Here is a 12817-nt window from a genome sequence, read left to right as displayed (position 1 = left end):
CTTCTGAACATTCTCCCAGGCTTCAACACAAAGATGAACTTTATGTGGAAGTTCTGGGGACATGGCCAGCCAAGAGCTGTTGCTGTCACTAGTTTGTCATTCATGTGATACTGACAGAGAGGGTGTATCTTTTCAAGACAAAGTAATTCCAAGTTCAGGTTCTATAGCATCATCCAGCCCATCTAAAAACTTGTAGTTGATTTTATATATTGCACCCATTCAGAAATAATCTTGTAAAGCACCATTTGTTTACTTTGACGTGACACAGCTTCTAATGTGGCTTTCTTGGAGTGTGACACCAACCACTGTGGACTCTCTGTTATACCACAGAAATTGTTATAACCACAATGTCTCTTGCCTTCCAAAAGGCAACTTGAGAGTCACTTTTAAAATTTGGCACATGCTTTCCTATTAAAAACTCACATTTAAATGGTAGCGAGGCTCCTACTTAGCATGTAGCCATGCTAGGTCACTGTACATTTGCAATGGAAACAGGAAAAAAAAAAATCACACTGCTGAAAAACCAGTCATTAAAATAAAAGCAATTTCATTAAACACATTGAGAACTAGTTTTTAATTTTTATCTTGACATAGGCACTTATGAAAAAGGAAAAGACATTTTAAAAAGTTGGAGACGTAGTGATTCTGAGGGAGAACTGAGTTCTGGACCTTACAGATTCTTGTCATTGGGTCTCCCTCCAAAAGCATTACTCTCACACTTCTGAGCCATTCTTAAAACTTTCTGGCTCATTAGGAAATAAACAAACAAATAGGTTTTCCAGATGTTAATGGGAGATGTTTTAAAAGAGAGAAGCTTCAGAAGGCAGACAAATATTAAAGGCAATGTGTCTTTAGTATCTTCATTCATATTTGTTGAGTACCTCGGATGTGCTAGAAGCTAGAACAGCAGCTCTCAACCTGCTAGTTTTCTAGATCTCTTTTACATTCTTAACAGTCTCAAGACTATTAATTTTAAACAGCCTCAGGATCCCCTTTGTGTTGTTACAAATTGTTATTGAGGACTCTAGAGAGTTTATGTATATGTGGGGTTACAGCTCCTCATCTTGACCATATTAAAATTTAAAACCGTAATATTTAAAAATATTTAATTCACTTAAACATATCAATAAAAAAATTGCATGTTAACATAAATAACATGATTTTAGGAAAAATAACTATAAAAATTTTCATGGAAAGAGTGGCATTGATTTACATTTTTGCAAATCTCTTTCATTTTTTTCCATAATAGAAGACAGCTGGCTTCTTATATCAGCTTCTGTGTTCAGTCTGTTGCTCTCAAGTTGTTTTGGTTGAAGTATGTGAGGAAAATCCAGCCTTACCACAGATATGTTGTTGAAAATGGAGAAGTATTTTGATAGCCTTTTGAGAAAAATTATGCCTATTTTTTGATCTTACACCAGAACTGGACAAGCCGAAGTTTTTCAGTGAAAACTGAAATAATAGCAGTGAACATTTTTTACTTGTTTCAGTAAAATTCCTTAGTCTTTCTTGAAATGTGAGTGGATCTTTACTCACACATAATTTTGTGACATCTTGCATCATTCAGTTAGAAATATTCATTCACTCGGTTATGTAACTCTTTTAAATGTTGATACATTTTATTATCAAAGTCAAAGAATCACATTCATTGATATCCTCACCAATCCTATCAGCATGTCTTAATTCTTGGGAAGCATTGGTGGAGACACATTTTCCAAAATTCAGAGTTTTACCCAAAGGTGAATTTTATCATTGGCAACAAATCCTGTCAGTTCTTGAAGTGACTGACTCACTACATTTATTATGGAGAAAATTTCTGCCACCATTGCTCTGTCAAGACTTCTTTCATGCAAAATAGGTGTTCCACAAAAAAGGTTGATAGTTCAGCTCACAACTTAGTCACAGGTGTGCTTTTTCTTGAGATAATCTGTACTTCAGCAAAAATGCTTTCTGTATATTTCCTATTCAGTCACAGAGAATATGAAAAAGACAAGTACTCGAGGGTTGAGATCTAATAAAGGTAATTTTTACTGCTTTTTAAAGGACTTTTAAAAATATTTTTTCCATTTTTAACCCTTCCCATCTAATTTCTCTGCCACCTGCATACTCCCCAGTTCTTATTTATTTTGGATAGGAAAGAGGTTGGTGGATTATTTGTAATTATTCTACAGTTTTGAAATAGAAAAACATAAATATGAACTCACCTGATGATTTTATTACCTATTTGAGGTTACATAAAGGTAAATAAAGCCTTAATATTATGAAAATGCTTTGACCTTGTGAATCCCTGAAAGGGTCTTGGGGATTCCCACAGGTCAGCAGAACCCTCTTTAAAAAACTCCCAGAGGAAAGCCCATATAGCCAAGGCAGTTCTTAGTAATAAAAACAAAGCCGGGGGCATCACCCTACCAGACTTTAGGCTATATTACAAGGCCATAGTGATTAAAACAGCATGGTATTGGCATAAAAATAGAGACACTGACATTTGGAACTGAATAGAAAACAATGAGATGAAACCAACATCTTACAGACACCCGATATTTGATAAACCAAACAAGAACATACACTGAGGAAAAGAATCCCCATTCAATAAATGGTGTTGGGAGAACTGGATATCCACATATAAAAGACTGGACCCGCACCTCTCACCACTTTTTCAAAAATTGATTCAAGATAAATAAAATATTTAAACCTAAGGCATGAAACAATAAAAATCCTGAAAGAAAGTGTGGGGAAACACTCAAAGATATCAGCCTGGAAAAAGATTTTATGAAGAAGACTCCCGTGGCAATTGCAACAACAACAAAAATAAGCAAATGGGATTTAATTAAACTGAAAAGCTTCTGTAAAGCTAAAGAGACAACAATCAAATAGACAATCTTCAGAATGGGAAAAGGTATTTCCCACTTTACGTTTTTTGTATTAACCTAGATTAAGTTAGAATACATTCTTCTTAGTAAGCATCACAAGAATGGAGAAGCAAGTATCTAATGTACTCAATTCTAATTTGAAGGCAGTAGATGATCTAATACAAGGTTTGGGATGGGGGGTGAGAAAGTGAGGAGAGGGAAGAGGGGGGGGCATGGTGGTCATAGTGTATGGCACACCTCTTGGGGGTGGGACACAATTATGGACTTTATCTAACAAATGTAATCAGTGTAACCTAATTCTTTGTACTCTGAATGAATCCCAAACAAAAAAAGAGAGAGAGAGAGAGGGACAGGCAGCTCAAGCTGCAAGACACGAACACCTGGGGGATATTCAGGAACAGTAAGAAGGACACAGTGACCAGGCACAGTGAGGAGGTCGGCAGGCAGTCACGGGCCACACCAGTCGGGCCCGAGGAACCTGGGTGGGAGCTGGAGTTTGTTCCAGGCTCACTGAGGATGCCCTTCGAGGGATGTGAGTGGAAGTGAAACCCCCCCCACACTGCAGTGCCCCGGGGGGGCACCTTGGCTCCTGCTCCACTCCTTCTTGCTCTAGGTGTTCACAGCAAGAACTGGAACTCTAACCCCTGGTTATAAAGTTGTAAATATAAGTGACAGGAAAGCCCTAGAAGATGACATACAGCCTGATACTTGTTTTATAAAATAAAAATAAAAAACTTATAAAAATCTCATAGCTGTGATAAGGCTAAATAAAAAGCAATCAAGGAGCAATAAGTGAGCATTCTGACCAATGGTTACCCCAAGAGGAGAGTCAGGAGGATGGGCTGGGGGAAGAACACAGGTAGGTGAAGGTCCTCACCCAGGTTCCAGCATGAGTGACGAGCGGCATCTGGGGTTGGTTATTCTCTTACTGAGAATTGGGTGAGTGAAAGCAACAGGCCATGAATAGGCCAGAAACGAGGGTGTCGGGAGCTGTGGATGGTACTGACCCAAGTGTGTGCACCTGGGTCTATCATGAAAAGAAATAAGGGTAGAAAAGAAACATCTATATCTATTTCATTTATTCATGTACCAAAACACACTTCCTAGCTTGTTCAGACCTGACCTGCACAAATATCATGGTCATCTCCTGGGTCAGGAGAAAAGGCTGTTGGACCAACTGTCTGACCTTGGACGCAGTACAAGCCCGCCAGCCCTCAGAGTCTTCATCTGTGAAGTGGAGGAATAGCAGGGTCCTCTCTAGGATTGCTGAGAACATTGATGGGATAATGCCCATGAACCACTCGTTTACAACGGGGTGCCAAGCAGGTGGAAATTCTCTTTCCTGTTTACAGTCTCTACTTCTATCCATTTATTCTTTCTTTGTGTAACTGGGGAAAGTCAGAATTTTTGTTTTTTTCTTTTGCTTGTGAGGAAAAGGTTGTTGAATCTGTTCTTAAGAATGTTTGAATTAAATTCTCTTTGCCTGAGGATGATATTTTTATTTTATATGATTGTTCTTTGAACAAGCAGTAAGAAAACAAAATGAAATTGGGAGGCTCCGTGCTTTCTCCCTGAAAAGAGGCTTCAGGGCTTTAGGCCAAACTGTGGCTTGAAATGAATTTTAGAAGCGGCTGCAGCAGGCAGCCCTGCTGTGAGGGGCCCTGCTGGTGACAGACACATTCCCCTAGGACATGGAAACACCCCTCCGAGCACCACAGAGCAGTGGAGCTGGGCTGCCCACAGTGCAGGGGCCAGCTGGAGGAAGAGTGGGCTCAGTAGGAAAGGAAGGGATGCCCCAGTGGGTTCTAGGGGCGACAAGAGGGTTTTAAATTTCAACGTGCTTTCCCCACACTGCGTGGTTTCAGTTCTCTCTGATGAGGGTTAGAACCGGCCCAATTAGGTAGTTTCCACAGCTTAGACCCTTGTCCTGAGCCAGGGGTTGGCCCAGAGCTGTCAGCCATCAGAGACCTGAGATGGCAGCCAGTGGCGCCTTCCTTGCCAGGTTCAAGAGGAGCAGAGTGATTCTGGGTACCACGATGAAAAGGAGCTGCCAAGGTCGAAGGAGCAAACAGCATTTATGTGCAGGAGTGATAGAGGAGCTCCACCGCCTCTTCTGTCATGTCACTTTGTGGTCATCAGAAAACATCATAGCATAGCAATGCCATTGTGGCCTGAGTCTCAGGATTGCCTGTGTCCATTTGGTGCCCAGGAGGCATGCTTTAGTGGCCGGGCTGGTGCACAGCCAAGGAGGAAAGTCTTTGGGAATAGAGAAAGGCTGAAACTTAGTGGAGCAAGGAGGATATAATCACTGGGACTCCTCCAGTAGGAGACAGCTCATCCTTAGTGGGAACTTGGTGCTCTACTGGGGCCAGCCAGGGCTCAGTCAGTCCTCCATGGCAGGATCTCTAGGCCTTTGAGTCCTCTGTTGCCCCATCTTCGTGTCATTCCTGACATGTGCTCCACTCAGCTCCTGCTAGAACAGCTCACTGTTTTTAGAGAGCCTCTCTATCCTGAGCCCAAGTCTGCCTCCCCGTGACTTCCACGGGTCAGTCCAAACTCAGGTCTCTGCAGTAACACCAGATCCGTCCGTCCCATTTCAGAACTCTACTGTATGCCCTGCACTGTACTAGGCAGCAGACAAAACAGACATAGAACTTTCTTTCTGGGTGACTAAAACAGAGGTGGGGAGGGGGTATGCCATTAAACAAATAAACACATTTATCAAGTGTACTTTCTGTAGTTATTACTTTGTTCTACGTGAAAGTGAGGTTTGGGTGGCACTCGTAGCTCAGTGGGTAGTGTGCCAGCCACATACACTGAGGCTGGCGGATTCGAACCTGGCCCCAGCCTGCTAAACAACAATGACAATTGCAACAAAAAAACAGCCGGGGGCAGCACCTGTGGCTCAGTGAGCAGGGTGCCAGCCCCATATACCAAGGGTGGTGGGTTCAAACCCAGCCCCGGCCAAATTGCAACAAAAAAAATAGCCGGGTGTTGTGGCAGGCGCCTGTAGTCCCAGCTACTTGGGAGGCTGAGGCAAGAGAATCGCCTAAACCCAGGAGTTGGAGGTTGCTGTGAGCTGTGAGGTACTCTACCGAGGGTGATAAAGTAAAACTCTGTCTCTATAAAAAAAAAAAATAATAACAGCCGGGCATTGTGGCGGGTGCCTGTAGTCCCAGCTACTTGGGAGGCTGAGACAAGAGAACCACTTAAGCCCAAGAGTTTGAGGTTGCTGTGAGCTATGACACTACAGCACTCTACTGAGGGCAGCATAGTGAGACTCTGTCTCAAAGAAAAAAAAGGAAAGAAAGAAAGTGAGGTTTTCTGTTCACCAGATTCACAGCCTGTATTTGGGGATGATATGGTGACTTAAAATGTAGGCACTATAGTATGTGGAGAAGGTTGGAGGGAATTGGTGGGGAGAAAACTAAAAAGGGGTTTGGGGGGTAGGTCATGCAGGGCCTTACTTGACAGGCTAAGGAGTTGGAAATGGATTTGATAATTACTAAGAGGTGAGAAGAGCTTTGAACAGGGAAGGAAGTGAGATGTGCGTTTTGAGGCAGTTACTACAATGGTTCCAAAGCATGGCTGCGGCAGCCTGGCTGCCCAGGTTCCAGCCCTGCCCACTAGCTGAGGGAAGAGTGACCTGGCCTCTCTGTCTCAGTTTCCATCTCTGAGAAACAGGTATAGTAACAGTGTGCACTTGCAAGAATTGAACTAGTTGACACACGTAAACTTTTCGGAACTGTGCCTGGCTGTGGGAAAGTGCTGTCAAAGTGAGAGCTGCTATTATTATTGACTATGATCGCCATCATAGTCATTTTCAGAACATGAATTGGAAGGAAGGGGGTGAATTTGAGTAGGTGGCTGTCACGGTAGGGCATACCAGCATCTCAAGGCAGAGTAGGTGTGCTGCCACCTTCCCCACCAGGGCACCTGGCTTTTCTCACACAAATAGAAATGTGGCTATAATTTGTTTTTAAAATCTTTTTTAAATCCTTGCCTGGCATTAATTATCTCCCGGAAACCCTTCATCAGGGTGTATGTCCATGTGCATGTTTAGGGCAGGGCTTCCCACATACGGACTTGGGGGAGCAATTGTAAGCACCCCACTCACTCACTCGCCAGCAGCCAGGGGGGTACATACTGATGGCTGAGGCCCAGCCCACGATGACAATCCTGAAGACTCCGCAGCAGCGTGGGGAATATTTAGGCAGTGATGCTAAATGAAATAAAACATAAAACTATAGATACATAAAGTTCAAACGATGTAAAAATACGGAGCGAATGTACGCTGAGGAAGTCCCCTGTCATTTCAGCAAAGAGGGCTGTGGGGTAGGAGAAGTCAGTTATAAGGGAGTCAGCCTTGGCCTGCAGAGCCTTCTACCACCTCTATGCCCAGGGTGTGCCATCCTCTCCACAGACATTCCTAGCCAGTGGCTCCTGCCCCAGCTTTCAGAGTGAGCCTCAGGTAACAAGACCTGGGGAAGAGTAGTGTCCTTAGGCTGTCATGTTGCTGGTCTCAGTTCAAACTAGCACAATCAAATTCCAGCTTTACCTCTGTCACCCTCCGTAGGAGGAGGTACTACCTCTGTCATACCTGCTCCATGGAGCTGTTACTGTTAGGAAAAGCTTGCCTACAGATGCTGTGGATGAAACATCAATGATTAGTCTGCAGACGTTGGGTGCCAGCACCTAGGAAGCTGCTCAGTAAGTGGCAATGGCCGCCGCTGCTGCTGTGGGGGTTATTATTACCATTATTGGTTTTATTCAGTCATTCAAATGCAGTCTCCTCTGTGAGGTTGGACCCCATTCTGCCAAGAGCTTTCTCTCTCCCCTGGTCTCCTGGAACATGGTGTCTGTGTCTGTGTCTGTTTCATAGCTTCTGCTACTTTCTCCATGGCGGCGGTGTCGTTTGTTATCACTTTTCAGAGGCGGGGTGCTAAGTGGCCACAACTCAGAAAAGGCCAGGTCAGAGACTTTCATTTTAAGTAAAGACCAGAAATGCTAAGCTGATGAGTTTGTGGTAACTGTGAAGAAAACACATTCGCCAGTCTCCACGTGGTCAGGACTGAGTTCTCCCTGCAACCTGTTAACTGCGTCCCTATCCTCCTACCGAGGCAATGCTTGGAATGCTGCAGTGCCTGGTACATATTTACCACATGCCCCAGTTAATTAAGTCCAGATAAAGTGGGTCTGAGGAGTGCATAGATGGAGGTACCACAAGGATCCCCCTTATAAGTGCATTGTGCATTGTGACAGCCCAGACAGCTTCCCCAAGCTCTTCCTGCTCAGTGCCTGTGTCCCCAGCACTTAGAAATGTAGGGCAAGGGAGGCCAGCAGAGAGTGATTTCTAAATGAGCTTCCTGTCTCGAGGCTAAGGTCGATTTGCTGCGCAGTTAGGAGGGCGACCAGGTGAATGAAGCTGTCAGAGGGGAAGTGATGGGGTGAGAGGTTGCTGGGAGCTTGGCTTACCACCATGGGCACTTAATGGATGCTAAATAATTGAAAGAATGAAGTGAGAGATGGGTGGATGCTGCCTTGATGAACCTAAGACGAACTAAGGGGGTCCAAGAACATTTGCAAATTGGTCATTAATGTTTCATCAACAATGTCTGCATCCTTTGTTCGTTATGAATGGTAGCAGGAGTTTCCAGTCACAGGGATACAGTTTCATGAGAAACTGAAATGGAGAAATTGGGCCAAGCTTGCAGTGCTACCCAGTAATTTGGGCTTATTTCAAAATAGTCTAATAGCTGCGAATGGCCTGGTTTGGCTTCAAATGTGCTTAGAAGGGACTCGGGTGTTTCACCCTGTGACATTTGGAGGGGAATTAAAGATTCCAGAGCATTACAGTTTTATTGGTTTTGGGTTTTGTTTTGCTTTGCTTTTTTTTGACGTGAGGTTTGTTGAAGCTAAAATGACTATTTATCCCTGATGAGGAGGGGTTGTGGAAGTATAGGGAATAATTCTACTCATCTAGAAAGAATGCCTTCTTCAAAATGATTTTCGCTGTTGGCAAAACTGAGAACATACTCACATGATTCTCTGCCTGCAGCAAGTGACAGGAAAAACACATTGTGCTCCGTGGATAGCTATAACTGGCAGCGAATTGGTTTAAATCATAAAGAAAGGCTCCGTGTACACAACTCGCTCTACTTCAGGAGAACCTCACAGGCGGAGAGAGATGCAGGCCTGGTTTAGAGTACTAGAAACAGCAGGCCCAGCCTTGAGCCTCCTGTGGTCGGGTTTCCCCAGGAGATAGCCAGTACTTGCTCTGTGTGAGCTGTGGGGTTTGGTGGAATTTTCCACTCACTGCCACTGCGCTGGCCCTCCCTCAGTGGCCCTGCATTGTAGGGATTGCCAAGGCTGCTGTGTTGAGGCTTCCCTGCACCCGAAACCCTGTGTGAGCTCACCATTCTTCCTTCATTGACTTCTGAAGGTGGTGGAAGGTGGAGATGTCCCTTGTTTCTAGCACTGACTGGGTGCTTTTGACAGTGGTCTGTCCTATAGCCAGCTGGGACACCCCTCCTGTGGAGCTGGCGGGACATTTCAATTACTTTTGGCATCTGCAGTGCTCACTTATACTACAGAGGGCTGTTATGTCCATTTTTCACAATTTAACTGAACAGGGCACTTAAGCAAAGCAGGCATTTAGTCCCAGGCAGAATCAATCTTCTAGCTGCAGAAAAGGCTGGCCCCCAGCAGCTGCTATTGGAGTTGGCTTTGAGTGTACATGGACTCACCTTCCTCTCACAGTAAGGGAAATGAATAGCTTGGCTCATGAATGAAGTGCCCCCAGACCTCCATTGGTCTCTGGAGGTGCGCACGTGGGCCCAGTGACTCTCTCACCCCTCCAGTGGGTAGAGCAGAGGGGAGGCTGAGAGCCTGCCCCTGGGCAGGGGCGTGGACTTCCTGGGGGGTGTGGGCAGAGGACACTGGGCGGGGTCATGGGAGGAGATGATCAAAGGCTGTAGGGGTAGACACACAGCCCCAGCTTCTCAGGAGCTTGTCCAGGAAAGGCAACATGCATCCAGCCATGTGTATTACATTTTCAAAAGGTGAGATTTATGCTCATGTGTTTTTTCTCTTGGGAAATGTTTAGGCTATTTCACAGAGCTTTGTCCTCCTCAAAGTTGTGCTTCTGTCCTTCTTGGCCTCTCCCCTCGGTGAGATAGACAATATGTGCCTGTGCCCTCCATTTTTTTAAGCACAGGCTTCCCTGCTTTGGTTTTTTTTTTTTTTTTTTTTGGTAGAGACAGAGTCTCACTTTATGGCCCTCGGTAGAGTGCCGTGGCATCACACAGCTCACAGCAACCTCCAACTCCTGGGCTTAAGCGATTCTCTTGCCTCAGCCTCCCGAATAGCTGAGACTACAGGCGCCTGCCACAACGCCCGGCTATTTTTTGGTTGCAGTTTGGCCGGGGCTGGGTTTGAACTCGCCACCCTTGGTATATGGGGCTGGTGCCTTACCGACTGAGCCACAGGCGCCACCCTGGTTTTGTTTTTGAGACATATGTTTTCATGTATGAAATGACTCACCTCAGAACACCTGCCTGTTTCCCAAGGGTGACCTTTGAGACACTGTGGACATTTTCAATCCTATCACTCTTTATCGTGGGGGCCATCCTAAGCCCTATAGGACACTCAGCAGCCTCTGCTCACTAGCTACCAGGAGCAATCCTCCTCTCCCCAGTTGTGACAACCACATACATCATCAGACACCCTCTGTGTCCCCTGGGGAGCCAAATTTACCCCAGTTAAGAACTGTGTGTCTACAGGAGCCCACCCATTTTAAAGATACGCCAATCTGCTTGATGGGATGAGTGGTTCTGTTACTTGACTGTTCATTATTTGTTTATTTATTCACCTGCCTATTTACACATTGACCCATCATCCATCTGTCCACCCAACTAACCACTAAGCTATCCATCCACTGGACAAGAGTGCCTTTAGAACTAGACATACTCAAAATGTGAGCTTTTTATCAGGGAGAGAGATTGAAGCTAGAGAAGATAATTACTGAGGAAATAAGATATGATCCAAAACATTAAACTGTTGGGGGGAAATCTTTGGGAGGAAGACATATGCTTCCTTTTTTTTTTTTTTCCTGTATTTTCTTTTTTGTTTCTTCTTCCTCCACTCCCACTCCCCTCCCAAGACCAGAAGGAAGAAAAGGAAAATATTTTGGTGGTAAGGAAGATTTCCTCCCTTAACCCCAGTCCTTAATCTGTTTATTTAGAAAATAAAGATTTACTAGATTATAAAGAGATCTTTTTCTGACTAGAATTTCCTGTCTTAGAGCTATTTTCCAAAGATATGTCATAGGGCAGTAATTCGCTGTCGTCAGTTACCATATCCTAGCCCAGGACCAGGAGAAAGGAATTAGAATTCCTTCTAAGAGCTTCTATTCCAACTGACAAAAATATTCATCACAAAGGGTAGATTATACAAGAGTTGGCAAATCTTTTAGAGTTCATGAGCTAAGTCTTCACTTATTCACTGTTATTGAAAGGTTACTTTGTGAGTAGTAACACTACCTCCCTCACCATTCCAATAGTAATTGCCAATTTTATTGTGTGCTTATTATGTACGGAGTACTGTTCTAAGACCTTTACATGGAATAACTCAGTTAACCCTATATGGTCTTTTTAAAACACGGTAACTGAAACACAGCAAGGTTAAGTATCTTGCCAGGTGGCACACAGCTACTAAGTGGAAGAACTTGGGAAGTATTGACCTTAACGAGTACGCACTTGTTTACTTGGAGAACACATTGAGGTCTGGAACATGTGTGTGTGCCATCACGCCACCAGATGGGCCAGTGCTCCTCAGGAAACTCAGCCCATCTGAGGAATGAGGTCAGACAAGGTGACAAAACCATGGTCATTTAAGAAAACCTGGGAATTAGGGTTTGGGGAATAGGCATGAAGAAAACTGATAGAACGAGACAGTTTACCGGAAAGCCCCCCGGGAACTCCCTTCCCGCTGTTCTTCCGTCCTCTCTCGCCCTCCTTCTCTTCCCCACACGGCCTTCTTTCCCTTGCTCCTCTTCTTTCTTTCCAGCTCTTCCCTTTCTTCATTTAGCCCTCAAGACTCACCCTCTACGGACTGTATCCTGGCTCCCACAGGGCCTGTGACCCTGCCCAGATCCTCTCAGCGCCTCTCCTCTGCACTCACCCTGGGCTCCTGCTCCATGGATTAGAAGCCACGGGTCCCATTTGCTGGGCATTTTTCACACACAGGAATGTGGTTTTTAATGAACAGCTCTACTCTGTGTTATACTTTGATCTCTCACACATTCCTCCGTGAGTGGTATCATGTCATGGGAGGGCAGAAGCTGGGGCATATTGTATACTTGGAGCTCAAAGGCCCAATGCAGTGAAATTCCATCCCAAACCTGTGCAGATTTAGGTTTGGGCCATACTGTTTAATCTCCATCAGGGGTCTCTGAAATCCTTTCTCATTAAAAATTAGAGATCAGAAAAATAGGGTCCCTCAATCCCTCTCAGAGCCCACCAGCGTTTGTCGGCCATGGCTGGGACCCTTTCCTTTCTCAATGTCCTAACATGACATAGCTCATAGCGTCTTGTCTGGGCCACATGTGACCAGCTGTCTCAGACTTTCATGGAGCCTGTGCTAGGATGGCCTCTGTGTAGAGCCCCACCTGGCCCCCCGCATCCCCCCCCTTCTCTTTCTTCCTCTCCTGTGCTCCCCCTGACTTCATCGCTGGGACAGAATTTCCAAGCTGTCCCTTCAGTGCATGGTTTTATGCTGCTTCTTACATGTGTGCCCTTCCTCCCTTGGTGGATTGAAAGTCACTTAAACAATACAGCAAATATTGCTTGGCACTTATCATGTGCCAGCCACCAGGCTAGATGCTGGGGACACAAAAGTGAATGCACAGTCGTTGGAAGTGACAGGGTGTCAACAACAGCTCTAGTAGC

General features: G+C 44.9%; 1 protein-coding gene across 5 annotated transcripts in view; it reads left to right on the top strand.

Annotated features, from left to right (window-relative positions):
* The window catches only part of FARS2 (phenylalanyl-tRNA synthetase 2, mitochondrial), a 523237-nt gene that overhangs the window by 472014 nt on the left and 38406 nt on the right, over window positions 1–12817 (top strand). The gene's annotated exons all lie outside the window — the stretch shown is intronic.

This window comes from Nycticebus coucang, chromosome 9, assembly GCF_027406575.1.
Source record: "Nycticebus coucang isolate mNycCou1 chromosome 9, mNycCou1.pri, whole genome shotgun sequence".
Lineage (NCBI taxonomy): Eukaryota > Metazoa > Chordata > Mammalia > Primates > Lorisidae > Nycticebus > Nycticebus coucang.
Note: the sequence above shows the minus strand (reverse complement) of the source record. Positions and strands in the feature narration are given on the sequence as shown.